This window comes from Notothenia rossii (genome assembly GCF_949606895.1).
Source record: "Notothenia rossii genome assembly, chromosome: 3".
In the NCBI taxonomy this organism is placed as follows: domain Eukaryota; kingdom Metazoa; phylum Chordata; class Actinopteri; order Perciformes; family Nototheniidae; genus Notothenia; species Notothenia rossii.
Genome location: NC_136901.1, coordinates 72755583 through 72774603, shown reverse-complemented (window position 1 = coordinate 72774603; position 19021 = coordinate 72755583). Strand labels below are relative to the sequence as shown.

General features: G+C 40.5%; 1 protein-coding gene across 2 annotated transcripts in view; it reads left to right on the top strand.

The window, feature by feature from the left end:
* Window positions 1-8433: 8433 nt before the first annotated feature.
* The window catches only part of nexmifb (neurite extension and migration factor b), a 46071-nt gene continuing 35483 nt past the window's right edge, over window positions 8434-19021 (top strand). Inside the window, exon 1 of one of the 2 annotated variants that reach the window (XM_079669726.1) lies at window positions 8434-8608. The gene's annotated coding sequence lies outside the window, so the exon portion shown is untranslated. The remainder of the gene's footprint in view (window positions 8609-19021) is intronic. The other variant, XM_079669725.1, reaches the window with a different exon arrangement.

Below are 19021 nucleotides of genomic sequence, written 5' to 3'. Positions count from 1 at the left end.
TCTCCCTGTTTACCAGCATTCTGTAGGCGCAAAGGAAGACAAACACATAAAGGCCTTCAATAACGTCCTAAATATGGACGACAGCAGGAGATTCATCTTCTAATGCAAACCACAACCTTCTACTGAAGGAGAGATTTTCAAAGATGTTGCTGATGCGGATAGGATGATATCTCCTTTTTAACTCACACTAGTTCTGTCCATGCATGACTACATCTTAGTATCTTGCATGGTGATTCAATAATGGATTTAATTTGAAGATCTTCTAAAGAAGAAAAAGAGCTGCGTCTGTGGTCCCATGGAAGCTGTTCAGAGTGCATAGGTGAGAAGAGGGGTTCAGCCACACACGTCAAATCCCCACTGACCCCTCCATGGCCTGTTGCTGAAGTCTGCCGTGCTTTTTTTTCATGATAAGAGGCAGAGCGGGCTGAGATTTAGGGCCATCCCTCTGCACTAGACAGTCAGCTCTCCCATCCCACTACAATGAAACTAGTATGTGGCCAAGGGCGTATACGCATTGATAAATATGCATCGATGCCTCAGAGAAGATGTAGTTATTTCCACCGTTTTGTGTGGGAGTGTAAATTTATGTGCGTAATCCCTGCGTACTATATCAATGCTCCTGGTCAAAATGAGAATGAATATTCACACATGTGTGCTCTTGCGCACACACGGCTGATCCTTTTTAAGTCAATAAACACAGTGGTATTAACATGCAACATGAACAGTTGGCTGCTGAGGAGGATGCAACCTCTGAGCACTGCCTGGATAAGCCAGGCCACACATGTGCTGTGCAATACAATTCTTGCTGCAGATACAGAATTTATGAATATATTATGAGTTTTAAATTCTTCTTTCTTTTCAGAGCAATACAAACAAGTGAATCCTTTTAGCTTTGGATGATGCAAGGTTACATGCTTTTCTCCTTTGACGGTAGCTATGGAATCATTTATATTAAGACTTTATGACTCCACTTATTTGGAATAAATGTGTACTCTGTGCTAGGCGCCACATTTGGTATTTTGCGTGAGATGTTACATGCAAGCACATAAGAGATTGAGGCTAAGACCTGTATGGCTCTACAGGGAATACCTAAAGAGAAAATCCTTTGAAATAATATCAACCATACAGTTTTATTATCCTCTGATCACAATAATATCTTCTAAGATGGAATACACAAGAGTTAAAGGTGAACACAAGAAGTAGAGAAGTGACCATATAACTGAAAATGACAAAAAGAGGAAACCCACACTTTAGGCAGTAAATTACCAATGTATGAAAGACAGTTTATATTTGTACGTTTCTAATGTAACCCTGAGGTGGAAACCAGAGGGCAGACTTTTCAAATGTTCAATTCAAGGTCAGATATAAATGGCTTATTTAACAATGGTTTATTGTGCACTTCAGATTTGCTGCTGGGTGCCAATAACTTTGCTGCAACATTCGTCACTCCTAGTTTTTCTGGGTGATGCTGACAGATGTTTGCCAGCAAAGAAAACGAAGTGGTGAATACTGACTCAATAAAATATTTATAAAACATTGTCATCAGTAACTGAAAACCTAGAATTTGGCTTGCTTCCTCTTACTCAGCATATCTGTTCTCTATCATGGGTCATCTTGTTATCACTTGCACAATTGTTTGACCTGAATTGGACATGTCATTATATGGCATAGGTGAGGTGACATTGAATAAGTTACCGAAACATATTCAAAGGTAACTCTGCTAGCTGTGAAAAGGAACATGTCCCCATGTCCCAGTAAAAATGACTGTGTCTGCTGTCGAAGAGTCCCACAGGAGTTGTTCTATCATTCACTGTCTGAACAGCAGCTCTGGGGTCTGCGCCTGGATGGCATCATTATCACTAATGCCTGTCTTTTGTTACAACCTTTCTGAAGAATCACTCAAATTATACTACAGGTATGAGAAAAATAACTTTTGCTTTTGGAGTTTTTCTATCCAAGTGATTGATTTTAAAAGCCCAAAAGAAAGATCATGTCTAGAACTTGTTTTGACATAAAAAAAAGTACTTACTAGTCCTCTTTAATGACCTTCATATCTAAAGAGTGGGTACTCTTCTACTTACTCCGCCATGTTTCATCACCATGTCTTGAGACTGTTGCGTTGCTCCTAAATGAGTGTTAAGGCCTTTGAATGAGAGGATGTCCTGAAAATACCAGCATTAACACAGTTTTGCACTCGGGGCTCGTTACTGTAATCTTGTAAAGAGAAGGGTGGAAGGAGGGTTTTTCAGATAGCTACAATCTGCAACCCTAATAACAGATGCTGCTAAATCCTACACTGTCCCTTTAAGGAAAGCTAGTAAAACAACTATTTAGAATGACTAATTTCCTATGTAAAATTCCTGCATTTAAAATGTGCCAAAAGTATCATTACCAAAAGTAAAGGAGACATTATGCTAAATGGCTAATTTCAGAATAGAATACATTATATTATTATGTTATATTTATTGATGCATTAAAGGTGGGGTAGGTAATTCTCTTCAGAAACACTTTTTGTTATATTCCATGGAATGCTCTTAACATCCCTATAGCATTGAATACATTAAATGCTTTGACAATAAACACATTAAAAAAATGTATCTGTGGAAGCCAAGGCGCTGTAAAAAGCACGACTAAAATAACTGGATGGCCTACCTGCCTGTCAGCCTTCCATTTGTGCACAAACGTATCTCGTGCCCTCATTGGTCATGTGCGCGTTCGTGTGTGTTGGAGGAGGGGCTCTGCAAGGAAGTCTGAAGGAAAGGGGCGTTCTTTCAAATTCTAGCGCACTCGAGCTGGTTTCTCCATTCTTACCTACCCTACCTTTTAATGTGTTTACTTTAACTTATCAGCTGTTAAAGTTGAAGCTTATTTTTGATTAATTTATTCTACTGCCAGGTGGTTTAATATATTCTAATATCTCATAATTCTAAATCTGCGAAGCACACTAAAGTAACTTGAGTTGTCGGATCGGAAATGGATTTGAATTGTATCAAATCACTGTTTAATTGCCACATATTTAGACTGCAAAATGAAGACTCTGCCTGTAACCCACATATTTTATAGGGCTTGAGTAAATGTAGGCTACTAATTTCCACCACTGGCCAGTTGCATACATTATATTGTCCCACAAAAATCCAACAAATGATTGTATTAGGAGAAAACTATCAAACTGGATCAAATAGTTCCCACCTTGTGTTTGTTCATCATTCATGTGTCTTTAAGACTTTTAGCCCGATTCACATGAATGAGTGTGAACCTTTTTGAATCAAGCTCACCCCATCTCAAACACAGCTGACAAATTACACCAAATGGCCCCAAGACTGTTTGGTCAGGCGCAGTGTTGCTAATACAAAGATGGATGCATGCAGGTTACAACTGTCATAATCTTATTGGAGATTGCACACCGACTGTCAGACCTGGTGAGCGTCAAAGCCTGAGATTTCGACATTTACATTCTGCTCTCAACTCCTTGCAGCCTTTAATTTTCCATGAGCTTCAATGCCAGTCACCTCCTGTAGATTTATTTCAACTGTGTTTCTGAGAATCTGCCCGTTTTTCACATTCAGTTACAATTACCCTTTCAGCTACTCGGTGTGATAAACCTCACTTTATTTTATAGTTTAAAACATTTTATCTGTCAGCATGTGCTCAGGCCATTCCGTGCAGTTCCTTACAGCACCTTGACATCAACTCTATTCAAACATGTTTTATGAATTGCAAGTTCAGATGTACTTTTGTTGCATAACAAATTTTCGTCTTGCTGCAGCAATAACTGCAACTGACAAAAACTCAACTGAATGGCTCTTCATTGTATCAAATAATAATAAAAAGCACCTAAATCAACCAAAGTCACTAAACAATGTCGATTTGGGGTATTCTGAGAAAGTAGTACACTGACACGGTAGTCTGTACTGCTGAGCCTTTGTTTGAATCTTTGGTTATTGATACAGGACTTAAGATAATGACACATTTAATCAAAGGTATTGACATTTATTTTACTTTACAGGGGAATATACTTAGATTGACTTTGTCATTATTATGAACATGTGAACTCAATATTACAATGTTACAATAAAGAAAACAACAGCATATGACTCATTACTCATACACAATAGTAATTCTGCTAAATCATTACCAGTACTAATAAACAGAATAGTGAAAAGTTCGATAAACTTACTCCACATCTGTGGCCTTTTTTAGGCCGGTGATGGACCGGTGTTTGGACGTTGCATTAATTGTGCTTTTTGTGATTAGATATACTCTTTGTTTACTGCTGTTCGTATGTTTCTAAAGTTTGCAAATCGTGTTGTATCTTATTTTGGAGAAGAAGTATTTTTATGTTGTTTCGAATGAATTGTATGCAACATGTCTACATTCAAACCCAAAGAGTTGTTTTACTTGGGTATACTTACCTTCCAATTCCCCAAAGTTTCGAAAGCCTTGTTTCATCTGCTCGTCTGTAATGGTGACACATCCCTTATGCCCAACTGTCAGCATTGTGGTTGTCTAGCAGAAGCTCTACATTTACTTTTTATGCAGTTTGAAGCTACATTCTACAATAAACGAATTACATCTTGATGGTTTTTAACTTTATATATTAACCTGATGAAGTATTTTATTCATCAAACGTCAGAAACAAAAGCTGAGTTAACGGCGGCGAAACAAGTCCTCCTGTGTCCGCCAAACTGTTAGAACGGGGTACAAAAATACTGGACTCAAATGCAACGACTCATATTTTAATGAGAAAAATAAATCAAAGTGTTAACAAAAAAACACTCTTTCAAGGACAGGACAAAACAAAACTCTTGATATCAAACAAACAAAACTCTCCTCTCTGGTATCCGCTGGGTCTCTGGACACATGAAGCACACTGAAACAAGACGAACTGGCACAAGACAAAGAGAGACAAGGACTATTTAAACATGAGGGAATTGGGAACAGGTGGAAACAATCAGGGGCGGGGCAGACGCTGATGATGGCAGGAAAACACCCAAAGTGAGGAAGTAACAAGGTCTGAAAAGAAAGACAAGAGGTAAGTACAAAATAAAACAGGAAGTGGGAAAACGAGACATGACATGAAACATGGGGACTTGACTAGAGATGACAGACATACAATAGACAGACAAGACGTGAAGTAACATGAAAACCTGACTCTACATAGAAACCTGACTAGACTTGGAATGACATAAATACCTGACTAAACATGAAATGACAGACATAAAACAAACAACTAACACAATTGACGAGACACCACACAAACAATGTCAGAAAAACACAAAAACTGCTTTAATCTGTTTATTTCTTTGTATTACCGTGTCCATTTGTTTCAGTAGGGGAAGACATCTGTGGATAAAAAACTCCTGAACGACGAACGCTCAGCTGAGCCATTGAGGACACTGGTGTTGAAGACCACAACTCCCATAATCCCACACTATCATAGCATCAACAGACTGGCTGAGAAACCCCCGATGGCAAAACAAATACATAATGTGAGTTAAATACATTCTTCCCTTTAATTAAATGTTGTGTAAAATCAGTTAATAATGTATTGTTTATATTTATGCACAAAGTGGATGCTCCTGTGGGGATTGTCCACAGTATTGAGTATGTAAGTCACTTTGGATAAAAGCGTCTAACAAGTGACATGTAATGTAATGTAAAGATACATTTAGAACTTGGAAATGACTAGTATTGGCCCTTTGAAAAGTCATATTTGTCTATTTGTGTACAGCAGTGTAATTAAGTAATTATTTTGTTCTTTTTTTGTTTTACTTTTAATAACAATTGTATTTCTTGAGAGCTATATTAATTAATTAGGATAATGGACACCTATTTTATATAGTGTATTGTGCCACATTTAGAATGGCAGAGATGTTATTTTCCTCATGTTTACAGTTGATACATTAAGTTAGTTGGATTTGTATCTTATGCAACAAACATTATTAGTCTTTATAATAATGATATCATCTTTGGTGATCAGGGATTTGTTACCCAGATAATGGATGGATCTTCACATCAGCAAACCATTTCTTTATTTAAACTTTTCAACACACTCTTCATTATATGCAACAAGTTTCAGAGTTAATTTGCATAGCTGAGCCTATTATTTTATATTACACTCACCACACTGCAGTAGTGATTACCTCTGTTTACTGCAACGACATAAAGAAACTCTGTAATTATAACAGCATGAAAATATTCCGCTCTTGTCAGCTTTGAGTTTTGTTATCAACTTGCTTGGCTTTAAGAAAAGCTGTAAGCCAATTTGTCTCCTCAGTATAAACATCTGTAATGCTGACTGCAGATGAAAAGGTATTTTAAGAAATGTGGATATAATTTATGTTCACACGTCTTGTTCTTTAAGGGAAAAGTGAAAACACGGCTCATAAAATAAATGCCATTATCTCTTTCTAAGTTAATTTGATAATTTGTGTGGTCTAAATTAGAGAGTTATAGATAATGCAGATCAAGACATCTGTGTGTGTGTGTGTGTGTGTGTGTGTGTGTGTGTGTGTGGGGGGGGGGGGGGTGTGTGTTTGTCAAATCTCTTGACTTGTGAAAGTTTGTGATGGTGCTGCAGTAGAAGGATAGATATTGTCCCTGTCATATTAGACACGTATTCACATCAGCCTTGAATAAATGTTTTAGTTGAGCAGTTCTGTTTTATTGGGCATTATTACACATTTCATTACACACATTTAACATCAGGGAAGACAGAAACTGAGTCGCTCCAAAATGTCTGAATATTTATACCAAACAATAGACTTTGGGCTAATGAACTTTAATATTTCTTGAGCTGAAACACAAAGTTGATTATTTTTGATAATCAGCAGATAAACAAATAAGTAATCTTGAGCAATTAAGATTTTACACAGAGCATTTTTTAAGCAGAAATCTATTAACTGCTACTAATTTTCCAATGTGAATATTTTCTTCTTCTTTTATGATAGTAAACTGAATATTCTTAGAAAAGCCTTGTAAAAAGATCAGTTTGAATATGTCAACATGAACTTTGGAAAATGCATTTCAAATTTGACTGACATTTTAAGACAAGATAATTAATAGTTACTTTCATATTAAATTAACCATATATATAATAGTTTGTTGCAGCACATACCAATGCCTAATAGAGAATACAAATGACCATTATAGCATTTAGAGCCATGTTTATGTCATGTTTTTTTCTGACCCACAGTCAAAGCCCAAACTAAACTTAATGTTCAATGCACAGTGATAGAAAACAAAGAATCTGGCATGTCTGTATGTCTTGATTTGGCATAATATTTTTTAAGAAATCAAAATGTTTTAAACTATGTTTTGTCCATCATACAGATTAACAAAGATACATTAACCAAGCATTCATGTTTCCTTTCACTCACTGAGTCATATACATTAAAACGTTCTGAAAAAAAATCCCCTTTTACAGCTTTCCAAAAAATACAATTGAAGTCCTTGTGTTTTTGTATAGTACATGATATAGCCTGCATTTTAAACGGTATGTTAAAATTGCATTGTAGCAGGACATACAACAGGAATGACTAGATTACAAATAATGTAATTTTATAAAATTATTTGAATCTATTTTTATCCATCAATCATTTATTTATTTATTCTCTTTTCTTCAGTTTGCAGACCCAACTCATATTGAGACAGAGAGAGAGACACACACACACATGCACACACACACACACACACACACACACACACACACACACACACACACACACACACACACACACACACACACACACACACACACACACACACACACACACACACACACACACACACACACACACACACACACACACACACACACACACACACACACACACACACACAGAGAGAGAGACAGAGAGACAGAGAGAGACTACCCAAATATTGCTTCCAGTCCGGTAAGTGTTATGAGTGGGCCTATCATCCAGCATAGGCATACATGAGGAGCCTATTCATTATTCATGTCATTGCAGTTGCCCTGTTATGATACAGTCCTATTTGGAGTGGGCTACCTGATTTGCTCACCGCGTCCGTCAAAGCGGTGCGTGGCCCTGCGTCGGCTGGCTGTGCGCGCTCATAGGTCGGACCGAGAAGAATCGGAGGGGGAGCAGGCAAAGTACGCGCCTACGAGACTGCGCGCCGCAAGGAGGGGGAGAGGTCCAGCTGCAAAAAAAGGAAGAAAAAATACGCCGTGACAATGGCAACATCAAGCACCTCGTAAAAGGCAGATAACAGGCGAGGGGGCGCCGCGAATCGGGAGTTTGAGAGGCGACGGCCCCTGTTTGTCCCGAGAAGAAGCGGCGACATTAGGACACGCTGGCTGTCCTATAGCGCGTTTCCTGGAATACGAATTCTTCCGTAATTGAAAATGGAGCGGCGGGGGAGAGGAGAGTCGCGCTGTCTCCATCGTTGAGAGGCGCGTCCACCTGCTATTACTGGAGGCCCGGGCTGCTTCTGCTGCTGGTGGTGGCGGGGAGGGTGGGGGGGGAACATGCATGGGAAGTGTTTGCATTTCTGGGGAAAGACGCATCTCTGATACTGTCCAACGAAGCTGAGGAGGATCCCATTGCGACGGGGGAAAAACGCAGTTTTGGGCGCATACGCTCTGGAGGTAGGCATTGAAAACGTTATTATGCTGCCATTCAGCGTGCCGTGTATGTTTGAATAGGGAGCGAGCTCTATTTGGTATGCACTGCACATGACAGCTCGATTTGTACACACACTGATTTGCATCCTTGCTTTGCTTTATCTATCGGACATTTTTATTCAAAGGGAGAACACACCAAGCATGCGGTGTAGTAGCTGCCCTGCCTCCTTGGGACAGCTGTCGTAGGCTACATTCATTCCTCTCTGCTCCATCGATTAGCCCATTCCCTGCGAAAAATACCCCCACTTATTTAAAGCGCAGGTACACTGACCTATTCTAAAGCTCAGAAATCAACACAGATACATGTGCCACGTGTGGTTGTTCACATTGAAGCCAGTTACCCTGCACTGTTAGTGTGTTTTGAAGGCAAACACTGGCCTGTGGACTTCATTTTGAATCAACGCTATGCATCCCGAGCAGTGCTGCCCCAAAATGAATAAGAGATGAATCAAGGGGAATCATCTATAGTCCAAAATAATGAATGATTCATGAATGGGCTATTGAAACCCAATGGGATAACACATCATCTTACAGCTATAGGCCCCTCCAGTGTGATAAGGTGAATAAATGATTCATATAAACGGTTTATGAGCACAGATTCCTAAAATTGGCCTAAACACCATGATGGCAGAGCACACACAGGTGCACTAACGCGGTGTGAATGCCTGCACTGTCGGGTCACTAGATCAGTAGCTTACTGTGTCTGTGCTCCTCTTAAAGGATGCCTCATGACAGATGTTTACTGGATGTCCCAGGCAGCCACACTGCGAGCCAGACAAGCCCGGCTAGAGAATAATGAGCTGCAGCCCATAATAACATCCTCTGTGCTCTGGTTTTGTGGAGGTGTTACAATCAGTTGTTAACTCTGTTTTAAATAGGGTTTTGTAATTGGATAACATTTTTAACGGGCTAGACATTTCCCTGGCTAATGTTTATTGGAAAGCCTTGTAAGAAGGGATTTTCAACCTGCTGAATTTATCGCCACAATTAATGATCTGGACAATTATTGATATGACAAGACTTAGTTTGATTTATGTTTTGCAGCTTTTATATTAACCTATTTGAGGATTGTTTTGTGGCTTTTCTGCATGCATTTGGTTCCTATTGGAAGATTTCTTTAAAAAATGAAATGTAGTGATACACTGATGTAGGGCAACCTGTCACTGCCCTCTGCTTCTCTAATGTGAAGACAGCAGTGTAAACCAGATGGAAGGCCATGCATTGATTGAGTCAAAGAGAGCCTTTAAGAGGGCCAAATTGAGTTGACATGTTGATGTGGGTGTCATTAACATACATGATAATGTGTGCCGTCACTGGGCCTGAGGCTATGTGAAGTGTTTCGGGGAGTGGGTCTCCTTGCTGTGGTCGTCTGCAGCCTTGTTTGAAGATCAGAGATACAGAACCCAACAGAAGCTCACATATCAAACTGTGTCTTCTTCTGTGACGTGCCGCCAAGCTCGCCATGGAGGTTACAGAATTTGCCATTCATCTCCTCCTGGTCAGCCTCACTGCTTTCACTCCAGTGCCATTCTCCGTTCAGTCTCAAATTGGGTGAGAAATTGAGTCCAATGACACATTTCACCACCATGGCTCTGTTCCAGAGTAGCAAGGACAGCGCTGGAAGGTTTTCTGAAAATGTTATCCGAGCGTTATGTTGCTGCAATAAAACCAGCAGCTTGTGTACATAGTCTCTTATCTTCTCCTGCCCATGTGTGCTCTATGGCTTCTCCTCTGCTTCTGCCTCAGGCACATGTGTTGGGCCTCTACTACCGCGTCTGTTGAATGGGAGAGAGTCTCAATTATACCGAATTAACTGATCCTCGTCAATCATGCTTTTTTTCTTGCCAGTGGACACATTATTCGTATATATAGATCATGTTCCTGGTCAATAATTTACACCTTAAAGGTTCTAATCAATATAAGGCATTTTAGAGAAGAGGATACAACTGCTTGTACTATAAATGTTTATAAGTATGATGGATTTCTTCAATCGTATTGCCTGACAGATTACTACAACACTTAAAAGGAGATACAGGGGAAAACATCTCGTTAAGGATACAGAAAGGGCTTCCCGCCTATGGAGTCCCGCTGTGTTTTATGTCTGGACCTCTGCAGTTTTCTCTGCACATTGTGTCGCTAAAGTATTATGGAAGCACCTTGTGTCTTTCCCAGTCTATGTGGAAGCACGCTGATACTATCAGTAGCGAGTGTCTGTGTAAGCACATTGTGTTTATGTCAGGCCACTGTATGCAGAGGCCTGCTGCGCCCGCCCCAGCCCTGCGTTTGGGCTGTGCCTTGCTGACTGCGGCCCAGCGGAGGCAGTCTTTCCCCGTGCTGCTGCCTCTGCCGAGTTCTGTAATTAAAGGCAGAGGTAAGTCCAGGGGAGAAGGCTGGGCTCTGATTGCTTTTCATGGCCGCGAGGAGAGAGCTGCAGCGTGTCCTGAGGGACTGAGGCGCTGCTGAGCTCTTTGCTGCCTGCTCTGCCCCTCAGACGGGAGCTGTTCCAGAAAGACACACACATTTGTACTCACACGCTACTGGCATACTCATGCATACACAAGTAAACATATACTCTAACTCTTCCTGCTGCAGACACACATATGTATATACACACACTAATGCACAGTGGCTGAGAGAGGCAAAAATTACAGCTGTAGCTGACAGGCAAACTGAGCTAATCTAATTTAAAGAATGCCCCGCTTAAGAAAATATGTGTCAGTACGAGGTGTGAGGCACTGAGGCAAAACTGTAAGAGTGCAGTCATGTAATGAATTAAAAACAGCGCAATCAGAAAGACATTAAGGATCTCTCTATGGATTGGCTGCCGGTCGGCATTGACAGAGAAGTTGATGTGTGATGGGGCTGAGTGTATATGTGAGCAGAGACTGCCTGTCTTGGACCAGCGCTCTACAGAGGGAGCTGTGCCTCCCCATCCTCCCTCCCTCCATAGCAGCAGCCAAACTGAAGAGGGCTGCTCTGCACTCTGAGGGCCTGGCAAACATGGACATGCCCACATATAGGATCTGGGTTGGCCCCAGCGCTTTTAGGGGGAAAATGGCCTCAGCGCTCTCCTCTCCTCATTCTCTGGATTCATTCATGACAGCTGGCTGGTTTAAGTACGCCAAGGGGTTAAACTATCCTTACAAGTCCTATCAGAGAGATTCCAGTGGAAGGCAGAAAATCACAGGTTAAAAAAAAGGAAAAGCAGTTTGGTGCAATTTAAATGCCAAGGCCAGCCACGTTTTTGCACCGTGTTCTAGGGCTGCTCAATTAATCGTATTTTAATCGCAATTACGATTTTGGCTTGCAACGATTATGAAAAGAACATAATCGCAATGAAACGATTTAAAAAAAAAAAAAAAAAATTCAGTTGAATTATACTTAAAGTTCAGGGTAATCAACTGTTAAAAACATACTGTTAAACATTTTTTTTTAATAAATGGATGTTTTCAAAGTAAATAGATAATCGTTTTTAATAATCGTGATATCATTTATTGACCCAAATAATCGAGATTATGATTTTTGCAATAATCGAGCAGCCCTACGGTGTTCATGAATTAGTTCTGCCAGGATAATTAAAGTAATGCATCAGGATTTCTGCCATTAACAAATAAAAGTCCAATTAAACTGGGGTCTATTAAACCACTTTCCGCGTTGCCTACTTGATCTCAACATGTAGGCTTGTGGCCACTGGGACCATGAGCACGCAGGCTTGACGTTCATAGCTCATTTCCTGCTTACATATCAGACCCATATATTACAGATGGACAGATAATGTGGAATGTCCCCAGTTCTGCTCACTCTCTCCCGGGCCCCCTTGCATTTCAACTCATGGGGTTCTTGAAACAGATAGTGTGATTTGATGCTGGGAAATTTGAGAAGGAGCCCAAAGAGGTTGGGATTTAATGCAGTGAACACAGGTGCACTGACATGAATGGTGTGAAAGCGGTATATTCACAATATGACTCGGGAGGGAGGAAGCTATATGACAAGGCTGGATTTTAATTGGTTTCTCACAGTTTGCTCCCATGTATTGTTCCCTTTGTAACGGCACACACAGTAGCAATAACAACTCTGTTTTTTTGTTATATAATAACACTAATAGATTCATTGCCCCTTGTCTAATTCCTCATGTTGGAGCCGGAGGAGTCACATATCCTTGTTGTGCTAAATGTGTATACATCCAGGGTCCCGAATGCTGGAATAATAAGCCACCTTCATTAGCCTTATCTTTGATTTGGTGGATGGAAACAGGGGGGGGGAGGTGGGGGGAGGAGGTGGGGGAGATGAAAAAAGGGGTTGATGATGAGAAAGAGCGCCAAACATAGGGTAGGTTGTACTGAGAGAGAGGAGAAAACAGAGGAGCTGCAGATGAGAGGGGGGATGGATGTGGGAAGATTAGAGGAAGGGCTGGACAGACGGAGGGAGAGGGGACAGAAAAAAGGGAGAGACGTAGTTACTGCTGAAGGTGGGGGTTCAGGGTGCGTCCTTCCAGCAAAGCCAGTTGGAACAAACAAACGGTCGTGAGACAGACAGTGTTGTCTCTAATGGGAGAGAAGCTGGCTGTGCCCTGGATCTTTCCCTGCACCTTTCATTTTCTAAATGCTGTTTTGTCTGTTCACCACTTAACAAGCCACCAGTGCCTCAGAAAGGAACCACGCTTTATTTGCTGCTGTACATAATTACCAGCCATTCAAGACGGGCTTGTTTGCTACTCTAAACAATGTTGTGAATTTTTTTGCAAATATGAGACAGGCTATATTTTGCTGTAAATCTTTTCACAGCGAACAAGTTGAGTGTTTACGGGCATTGCCAGCGATGGGTCTAAGATTAGCTTTAATTTATTTCACTTTAATTGTGCTGCTGTTTGTGGAGACTGCGCCATTTGTGCCCTAATCAAACATTAGTGATAATTTAATCGAATAGCTATTCTATCATACCGCGATGAGAAAGCCTGTTGCAATAGTCTTCCTGTCAGATACAGTCAGCTGAAGAATAGCGCTTTACTTTTCATTTACCATAGCACGCCAGAGGCAAAACACAATCCATGCGCGACACATCTAAGAAGAAGTCAAATGAGGAATGTTTTTGAATATCTTAACACAGAGAATGTGAATTGAATTGCATACATGAATTTCAAGTTGGATTTGACCCTGATCTGTTAGATGATGTTGCTGATGATACAACAGCACCACTGCTATTCTACTACGGGTAATAATTATAATCATTCACAGCTAGTGGTCCTTGTCACAGGAGTGGGGCACAATGGAAATAATAATTAGGACTTCTCATTTCAGATGCATCTCAGAAGGGTGTATGAAGTGTGTACTGCGGCTCTTTGACTTCTGTACAGCTGTGTGTATTCTTGCTTGTTTCTCTGTCAGCTCCAGCATGCCTCAGTAAGAATTTCTGCTGGCTCCGGCGTTTTCTTCGACTTTGTGACTACTGTTATTTCTCACATTCACACACGCACATGTTTTAGCATTATGACAGTGACCCAGTCTCTGCTGTCACACAAGTAGCCAATTTAAGCATAACAATATACATGATAGGCCAGGATGCCTGCTTCACATTTATTGTCAGTGACGTACACTGTCATGTGCGAACAGACTTTTTTTTGCTCACCGTATTTCACTGCTCTTCTAACCCATTTCCCCAAGTCATCATTCAGCGACAATGTCAGAATACAGCCCACACATATCACAGTTGAGCCAGTAAAATGCTCTCTAGAAGGAGTAAAAATATGCAACGCAGCGTAGCCGGCGCTGATAAAATAGCTAATTCATAATTTAGTCACACAAAGCTTCCGAGATTCTTTGTAATATCTTGTATACTGTTGGAATTCAGTAGGTCTGGATTTTGCTAAATACTTTGCAGGCGTTTTGTGTTATACCAAGTTTTAGCTTTGTTTTTGATAAAGCGGACTACATTATTTTTTGATTTAGGTAATATGAAATAGTTATTGATTTCCTCAGTTGAAATGCTTGCATTTTTTCTGAAGCCCTACCAAATGATGTTTATATTTCTCTGAACTATTATGGTAAGTTACTTGTAATGAACATGAACCTGTATTCGAACCCCTTTTGAGATACTGACTAAGCTGTCAAGATTTGAAGACTGGCACTGTATGCTTTGTCAGATCCTTAACTTCTAATAATTTATTTCCTCGTGTTTAGACTTTATTTTATTAAAGGTCTTGTGGTTGCAAACAATGTGTCAATTCATTTGTTGAGTCAATCAGCAATTTATTTGTACGTGAATTGTCTTCAGCTTTTGGACTTTCAGTCAAAACAAACAATCTGAAGATGTCACATTGGGCTCTTTATTTTTGTGGATCCCTGTTTTTTCATAATTTATAGACCAAGTATTACATTGATTAAAACAAGCATATCCTTCAATACTTAAAGCAATTATTACTTTTAGAGCTAGTCAAAGCAAACCTAAAAACGTTTAAATGTTAGTAGTTAGTAATGTTAGTTAAATTGATAAAACCGTTATGTGGAAAAACCTTTGAATATTCCTCAAAGTACTTTACTGACCCATACTAAAAAAAAAGATAAATACATGGTTGTATTGGCACTGAACCTCATGTTAAACACAGCTCAACATGTCATGCCTACAATATATACAGAAGGAAGTACATCCTTGTGTCCAGTACACTCACGCCCAGCGTGTTAATTTATTTAGCTGCTACTATTACTGTCATACAGCGGCGTTTCTGTCACCATGGGCTAAATACTTTGGGAGCATCACAACTGCAGGTATTTTCCTTTTATTTTCAAATGACGCTGCGTATAAAACCTGCTCCTTTGATATCTGCCTCTGAGGCGTGGATATAAGCTTGCGTATAAGCACGCCTTTTTGCCTTTTGTGTGCACTACTTAAGATTTGCTTATGGTTTATTTATGCAGTTTATTCCATTGAGAAAAAGTCTTTGTCAGAGGAGAGTAAGTGTACAGTCTGCATGCATACTTTATAGCCATAGGATCTAATAGGTTTAAAACTCACTATCAAAGATGTATGCTACTGCTGTGTTTTGGCTCCAGTGATGAAGCCTCTTGAGAGGTGGGTAAGGTATCTATGTGCAAAGTGTTTGTGTTACAGTGTATGTGCATATGTATTATCTGTTCGAGGGGCAGTCAGTGCTTAAAGAAGCCCTCTGTGCTGACTGTTAATCCCGAAGTGCATCCAGTCTACCTGGATTTAGTGAACTGACAGAAATTAGCAAAAATAAACACCCGTCTGTCTCTCCCCCTCTTTCACAAATCTGCCGTCACTGACTCTGCATCGACAGACTGCCTAGCAGTTGAAAATATGAATGTGTGTGTACGCATTAGGGCTGCTCGATTATGGCAAAAATCATAATCACGATTATTTTGGCCAATAATTGATATCACGATATTAAATGCGATTATTCATTGACTTTGAAAACATCCATTTATTGAACTTTAAAACAAATACAAATAATAATTTGAACAGTCTCTTTTTAACTGTTGATTACCCTGAACGTATAATTCAACTGAAAAACCCATAAACAAATAAATAAAAAAATGATACATTTATATTTACATTTAAATAAATAATATAAAAAATAATACCAATAAACAAGATCAACAAATATTTTGGAGCGCACTTCCACAAGCTACTAAACATATATTAATATTATAAATGAAAATAAATTAGACTAAAATAAATTAGATCAAATATGTTGCAGTGTACTGTCAAAATAATCGTTTTTTTAGATTATGTTGTTTCGTAATTGTGGCAAGCCAAAATCGTAATTGCGATCAAAATACGATTAATTGCACAGCCCTAGTACGCATGTGCACATGCTTATTTGGTCCTCTGAGCTTTTATGTGGGCTAGCAAGTTGTTTTTTGTGTATGCACGAGCAAGTCCACATTGTTATAATGATAACATTCTTTTTTCATCCTACACTGTACAAAAGCGATAACGAGCAAACACTGCTGTTTGGATAACACAGAGCGTGTACAAGGAACACATATTCATAGGACAAATGCACCATTGTCGAGAGAAAGGTACAAAAAAACTTTAACATCTTTGATTGATTCTCTTGGGGCTTTATGAAATGTTAATTTAAGATTCCATTATAACATGTATTTAAATCCGACTAAGAATTAATTCCATTATTCTTGCAGGCAGTTGGGATTTCTGTATCCGTCGAGACGGTTTGCTGCTCCCTCCTGAGACCTGTGGGTTTTCCCATCACTTTTAAAATCAATTACCTTTCTACCTCCCTCGCCTCTCCAACTCTCTCTAAGTACTCTCCTCATATTCTTCATTAGAAAACCCACCACTTCACCTATAGCTCACTATGAACACCTCAACCGGAACTGTGTATTTTAAAGTGTTCATGGCACAAATGATTGCCACTCGCTCTGATTTATTCATATGTCTTACATATAGCTGTTGGCCTGCGCAGAATGTTCTCAGACGGCTTTTTTCGCAGTCTCTAGACAACGCCGCTGCCTCAGATAAAATAGGAAGACAATCTGTGGCTGGGTAGGACCTGTTAGCCCTATGTGACACTAAAGCCACAACAAACACACTGCTGTACTGCTGGTGAGGAGCGGCTGCAGCCCTCGGGAGGGATCATGTTATTCTCCCTTGTGCGCCATCTCACAAACACCTCACCGCACTAACTGAGGGGAATAAGCATGGATGGGCTTGACGGCTGCTTCCTATTTTAGTCATCGGCAGGTAGGCGGATGAGTTGAACTGCGGAGGATCTCTGTGCAGCGAAGTCTTCGTCTAATTAGTTTGTCTAATTATGTCTTTGTGCTGGAAATTTCTCAAATTAGTGGTATCGTGCAGAATGTGAGCATGCTCATTACAGTTGTCATGAGAATTGTTGCGGTGGTTGAAAAAGAGTGTCATTGGAACCCAAAGCTTACAACGGTCCAAATCCCTTATCAAATACAAATATCTTGTAATAAGAGATGTAGCGCCAGGCTCTTGTCCCAGGAATGCTCAGGGAAAATCGTAACACCTAACACTCCCTTCGTTCCTGTGCAGGGGGTGCACCTATTTGTGGCAGACCAGAAAAAGGTCCCCTTTGATTTGTCCACCCTGTGCGTCTGCTGTAAGAGTGTCACAGCATCAGGGATGTAAGTGTCTCACATGGAGACACTTTTTGATTTTCCCTCCTTGTGAGGTGCCACAGCATCAGGGATGAAGACCCCCCTCGCTCCTCCCCCTCCTTCCCTCATCGTCATCACCCGGAAAAGCTTCTTCTCACGGCCACCAAGTGAGGACAAGCCTCCTGGATCGTTTGCCATTTCCTCTTTCTTCCCTCACCGGTTCTCCTCTCTCTTCCCATTTCCTCTTTTTATCCTTCCTTGCTTTCCCAACATCCCTCTCTCCCTCTCCCTCATTCTCCCTTTCCTTCTACCTCTCTCCTTCCCCCACTCCTGGGCCTACAGTAATTGGTATTCCGAGTGGCAGCTGGGATCCATACAAACACGGCAGACAGAGGGAGAGAGTGAGCGAGCCAGAGTGTGTGTGAGAGGGAGAGAGAGACATGGAGGCAGAGAGAAAGAGAAAGCCAGCAAGTCAATACGCTGGTTCATTAGAGCACTGAGTCACAGTGGCCGCTGCCTCGTTTGTTTGTGTTTGTCCAATACTCTGTCTTAAGCAGAACCCACCGCCTCTGTCCGCTCACACTGGCACACCTGACAGCAACACACCCCAGGCTGCCTGGCCGCCTGCGATACAAGCCTGTGAGAATTTGGACATACCAGTTTATGAAATAATTACCAAACTAATAGCTCCGAATTAAGAAAAGCCAGGCCTTTTATCATGATTCTCACAATCAGGAGTCTAAGTTTGTGCCTAGAATTTGTGATTGCCATGATATTCAAATATATATTTGCTTTGTTATTCTATAATCATGCATTCAATAAATTACACATGACTGATTATTATCAGCAGTATGTGACATTTCTGACCAGATTAACCAAGGTGTTGATGAAACAAAGTGGCAAAAAATAGTAGGTATGATTATGACAGCGGGTGAACTGAAATGGAATTTAGAAATTAGAAAAAAAAACGAGAGGCTCCATTAAAAAAACTAAATTAGGATCCGGCAGTTATGAAAATATGGAAGTGATTTTCCAAAAAAACGTCAGGGAGGAGTATTCTCTGGTCAGGGCGAGCTGAGAGCAGACCACTTGTCAGGATAGAGAGAGAGAGAGAGAGAGAGAGAGAGAGAGAGAGAGAGAGAGAGAGAGAGAGAGAGAGAGAGAGAGAGAGAGAGGAGAGAGAGAGAGAGAGAGAGAGAGAGAGAGAGAGAGAGAGAGAGAGAGAGAGAGAGAGAGAGAGAGAGAGAGAGAGAGAGAGAGAGAGAGAACCTGCACA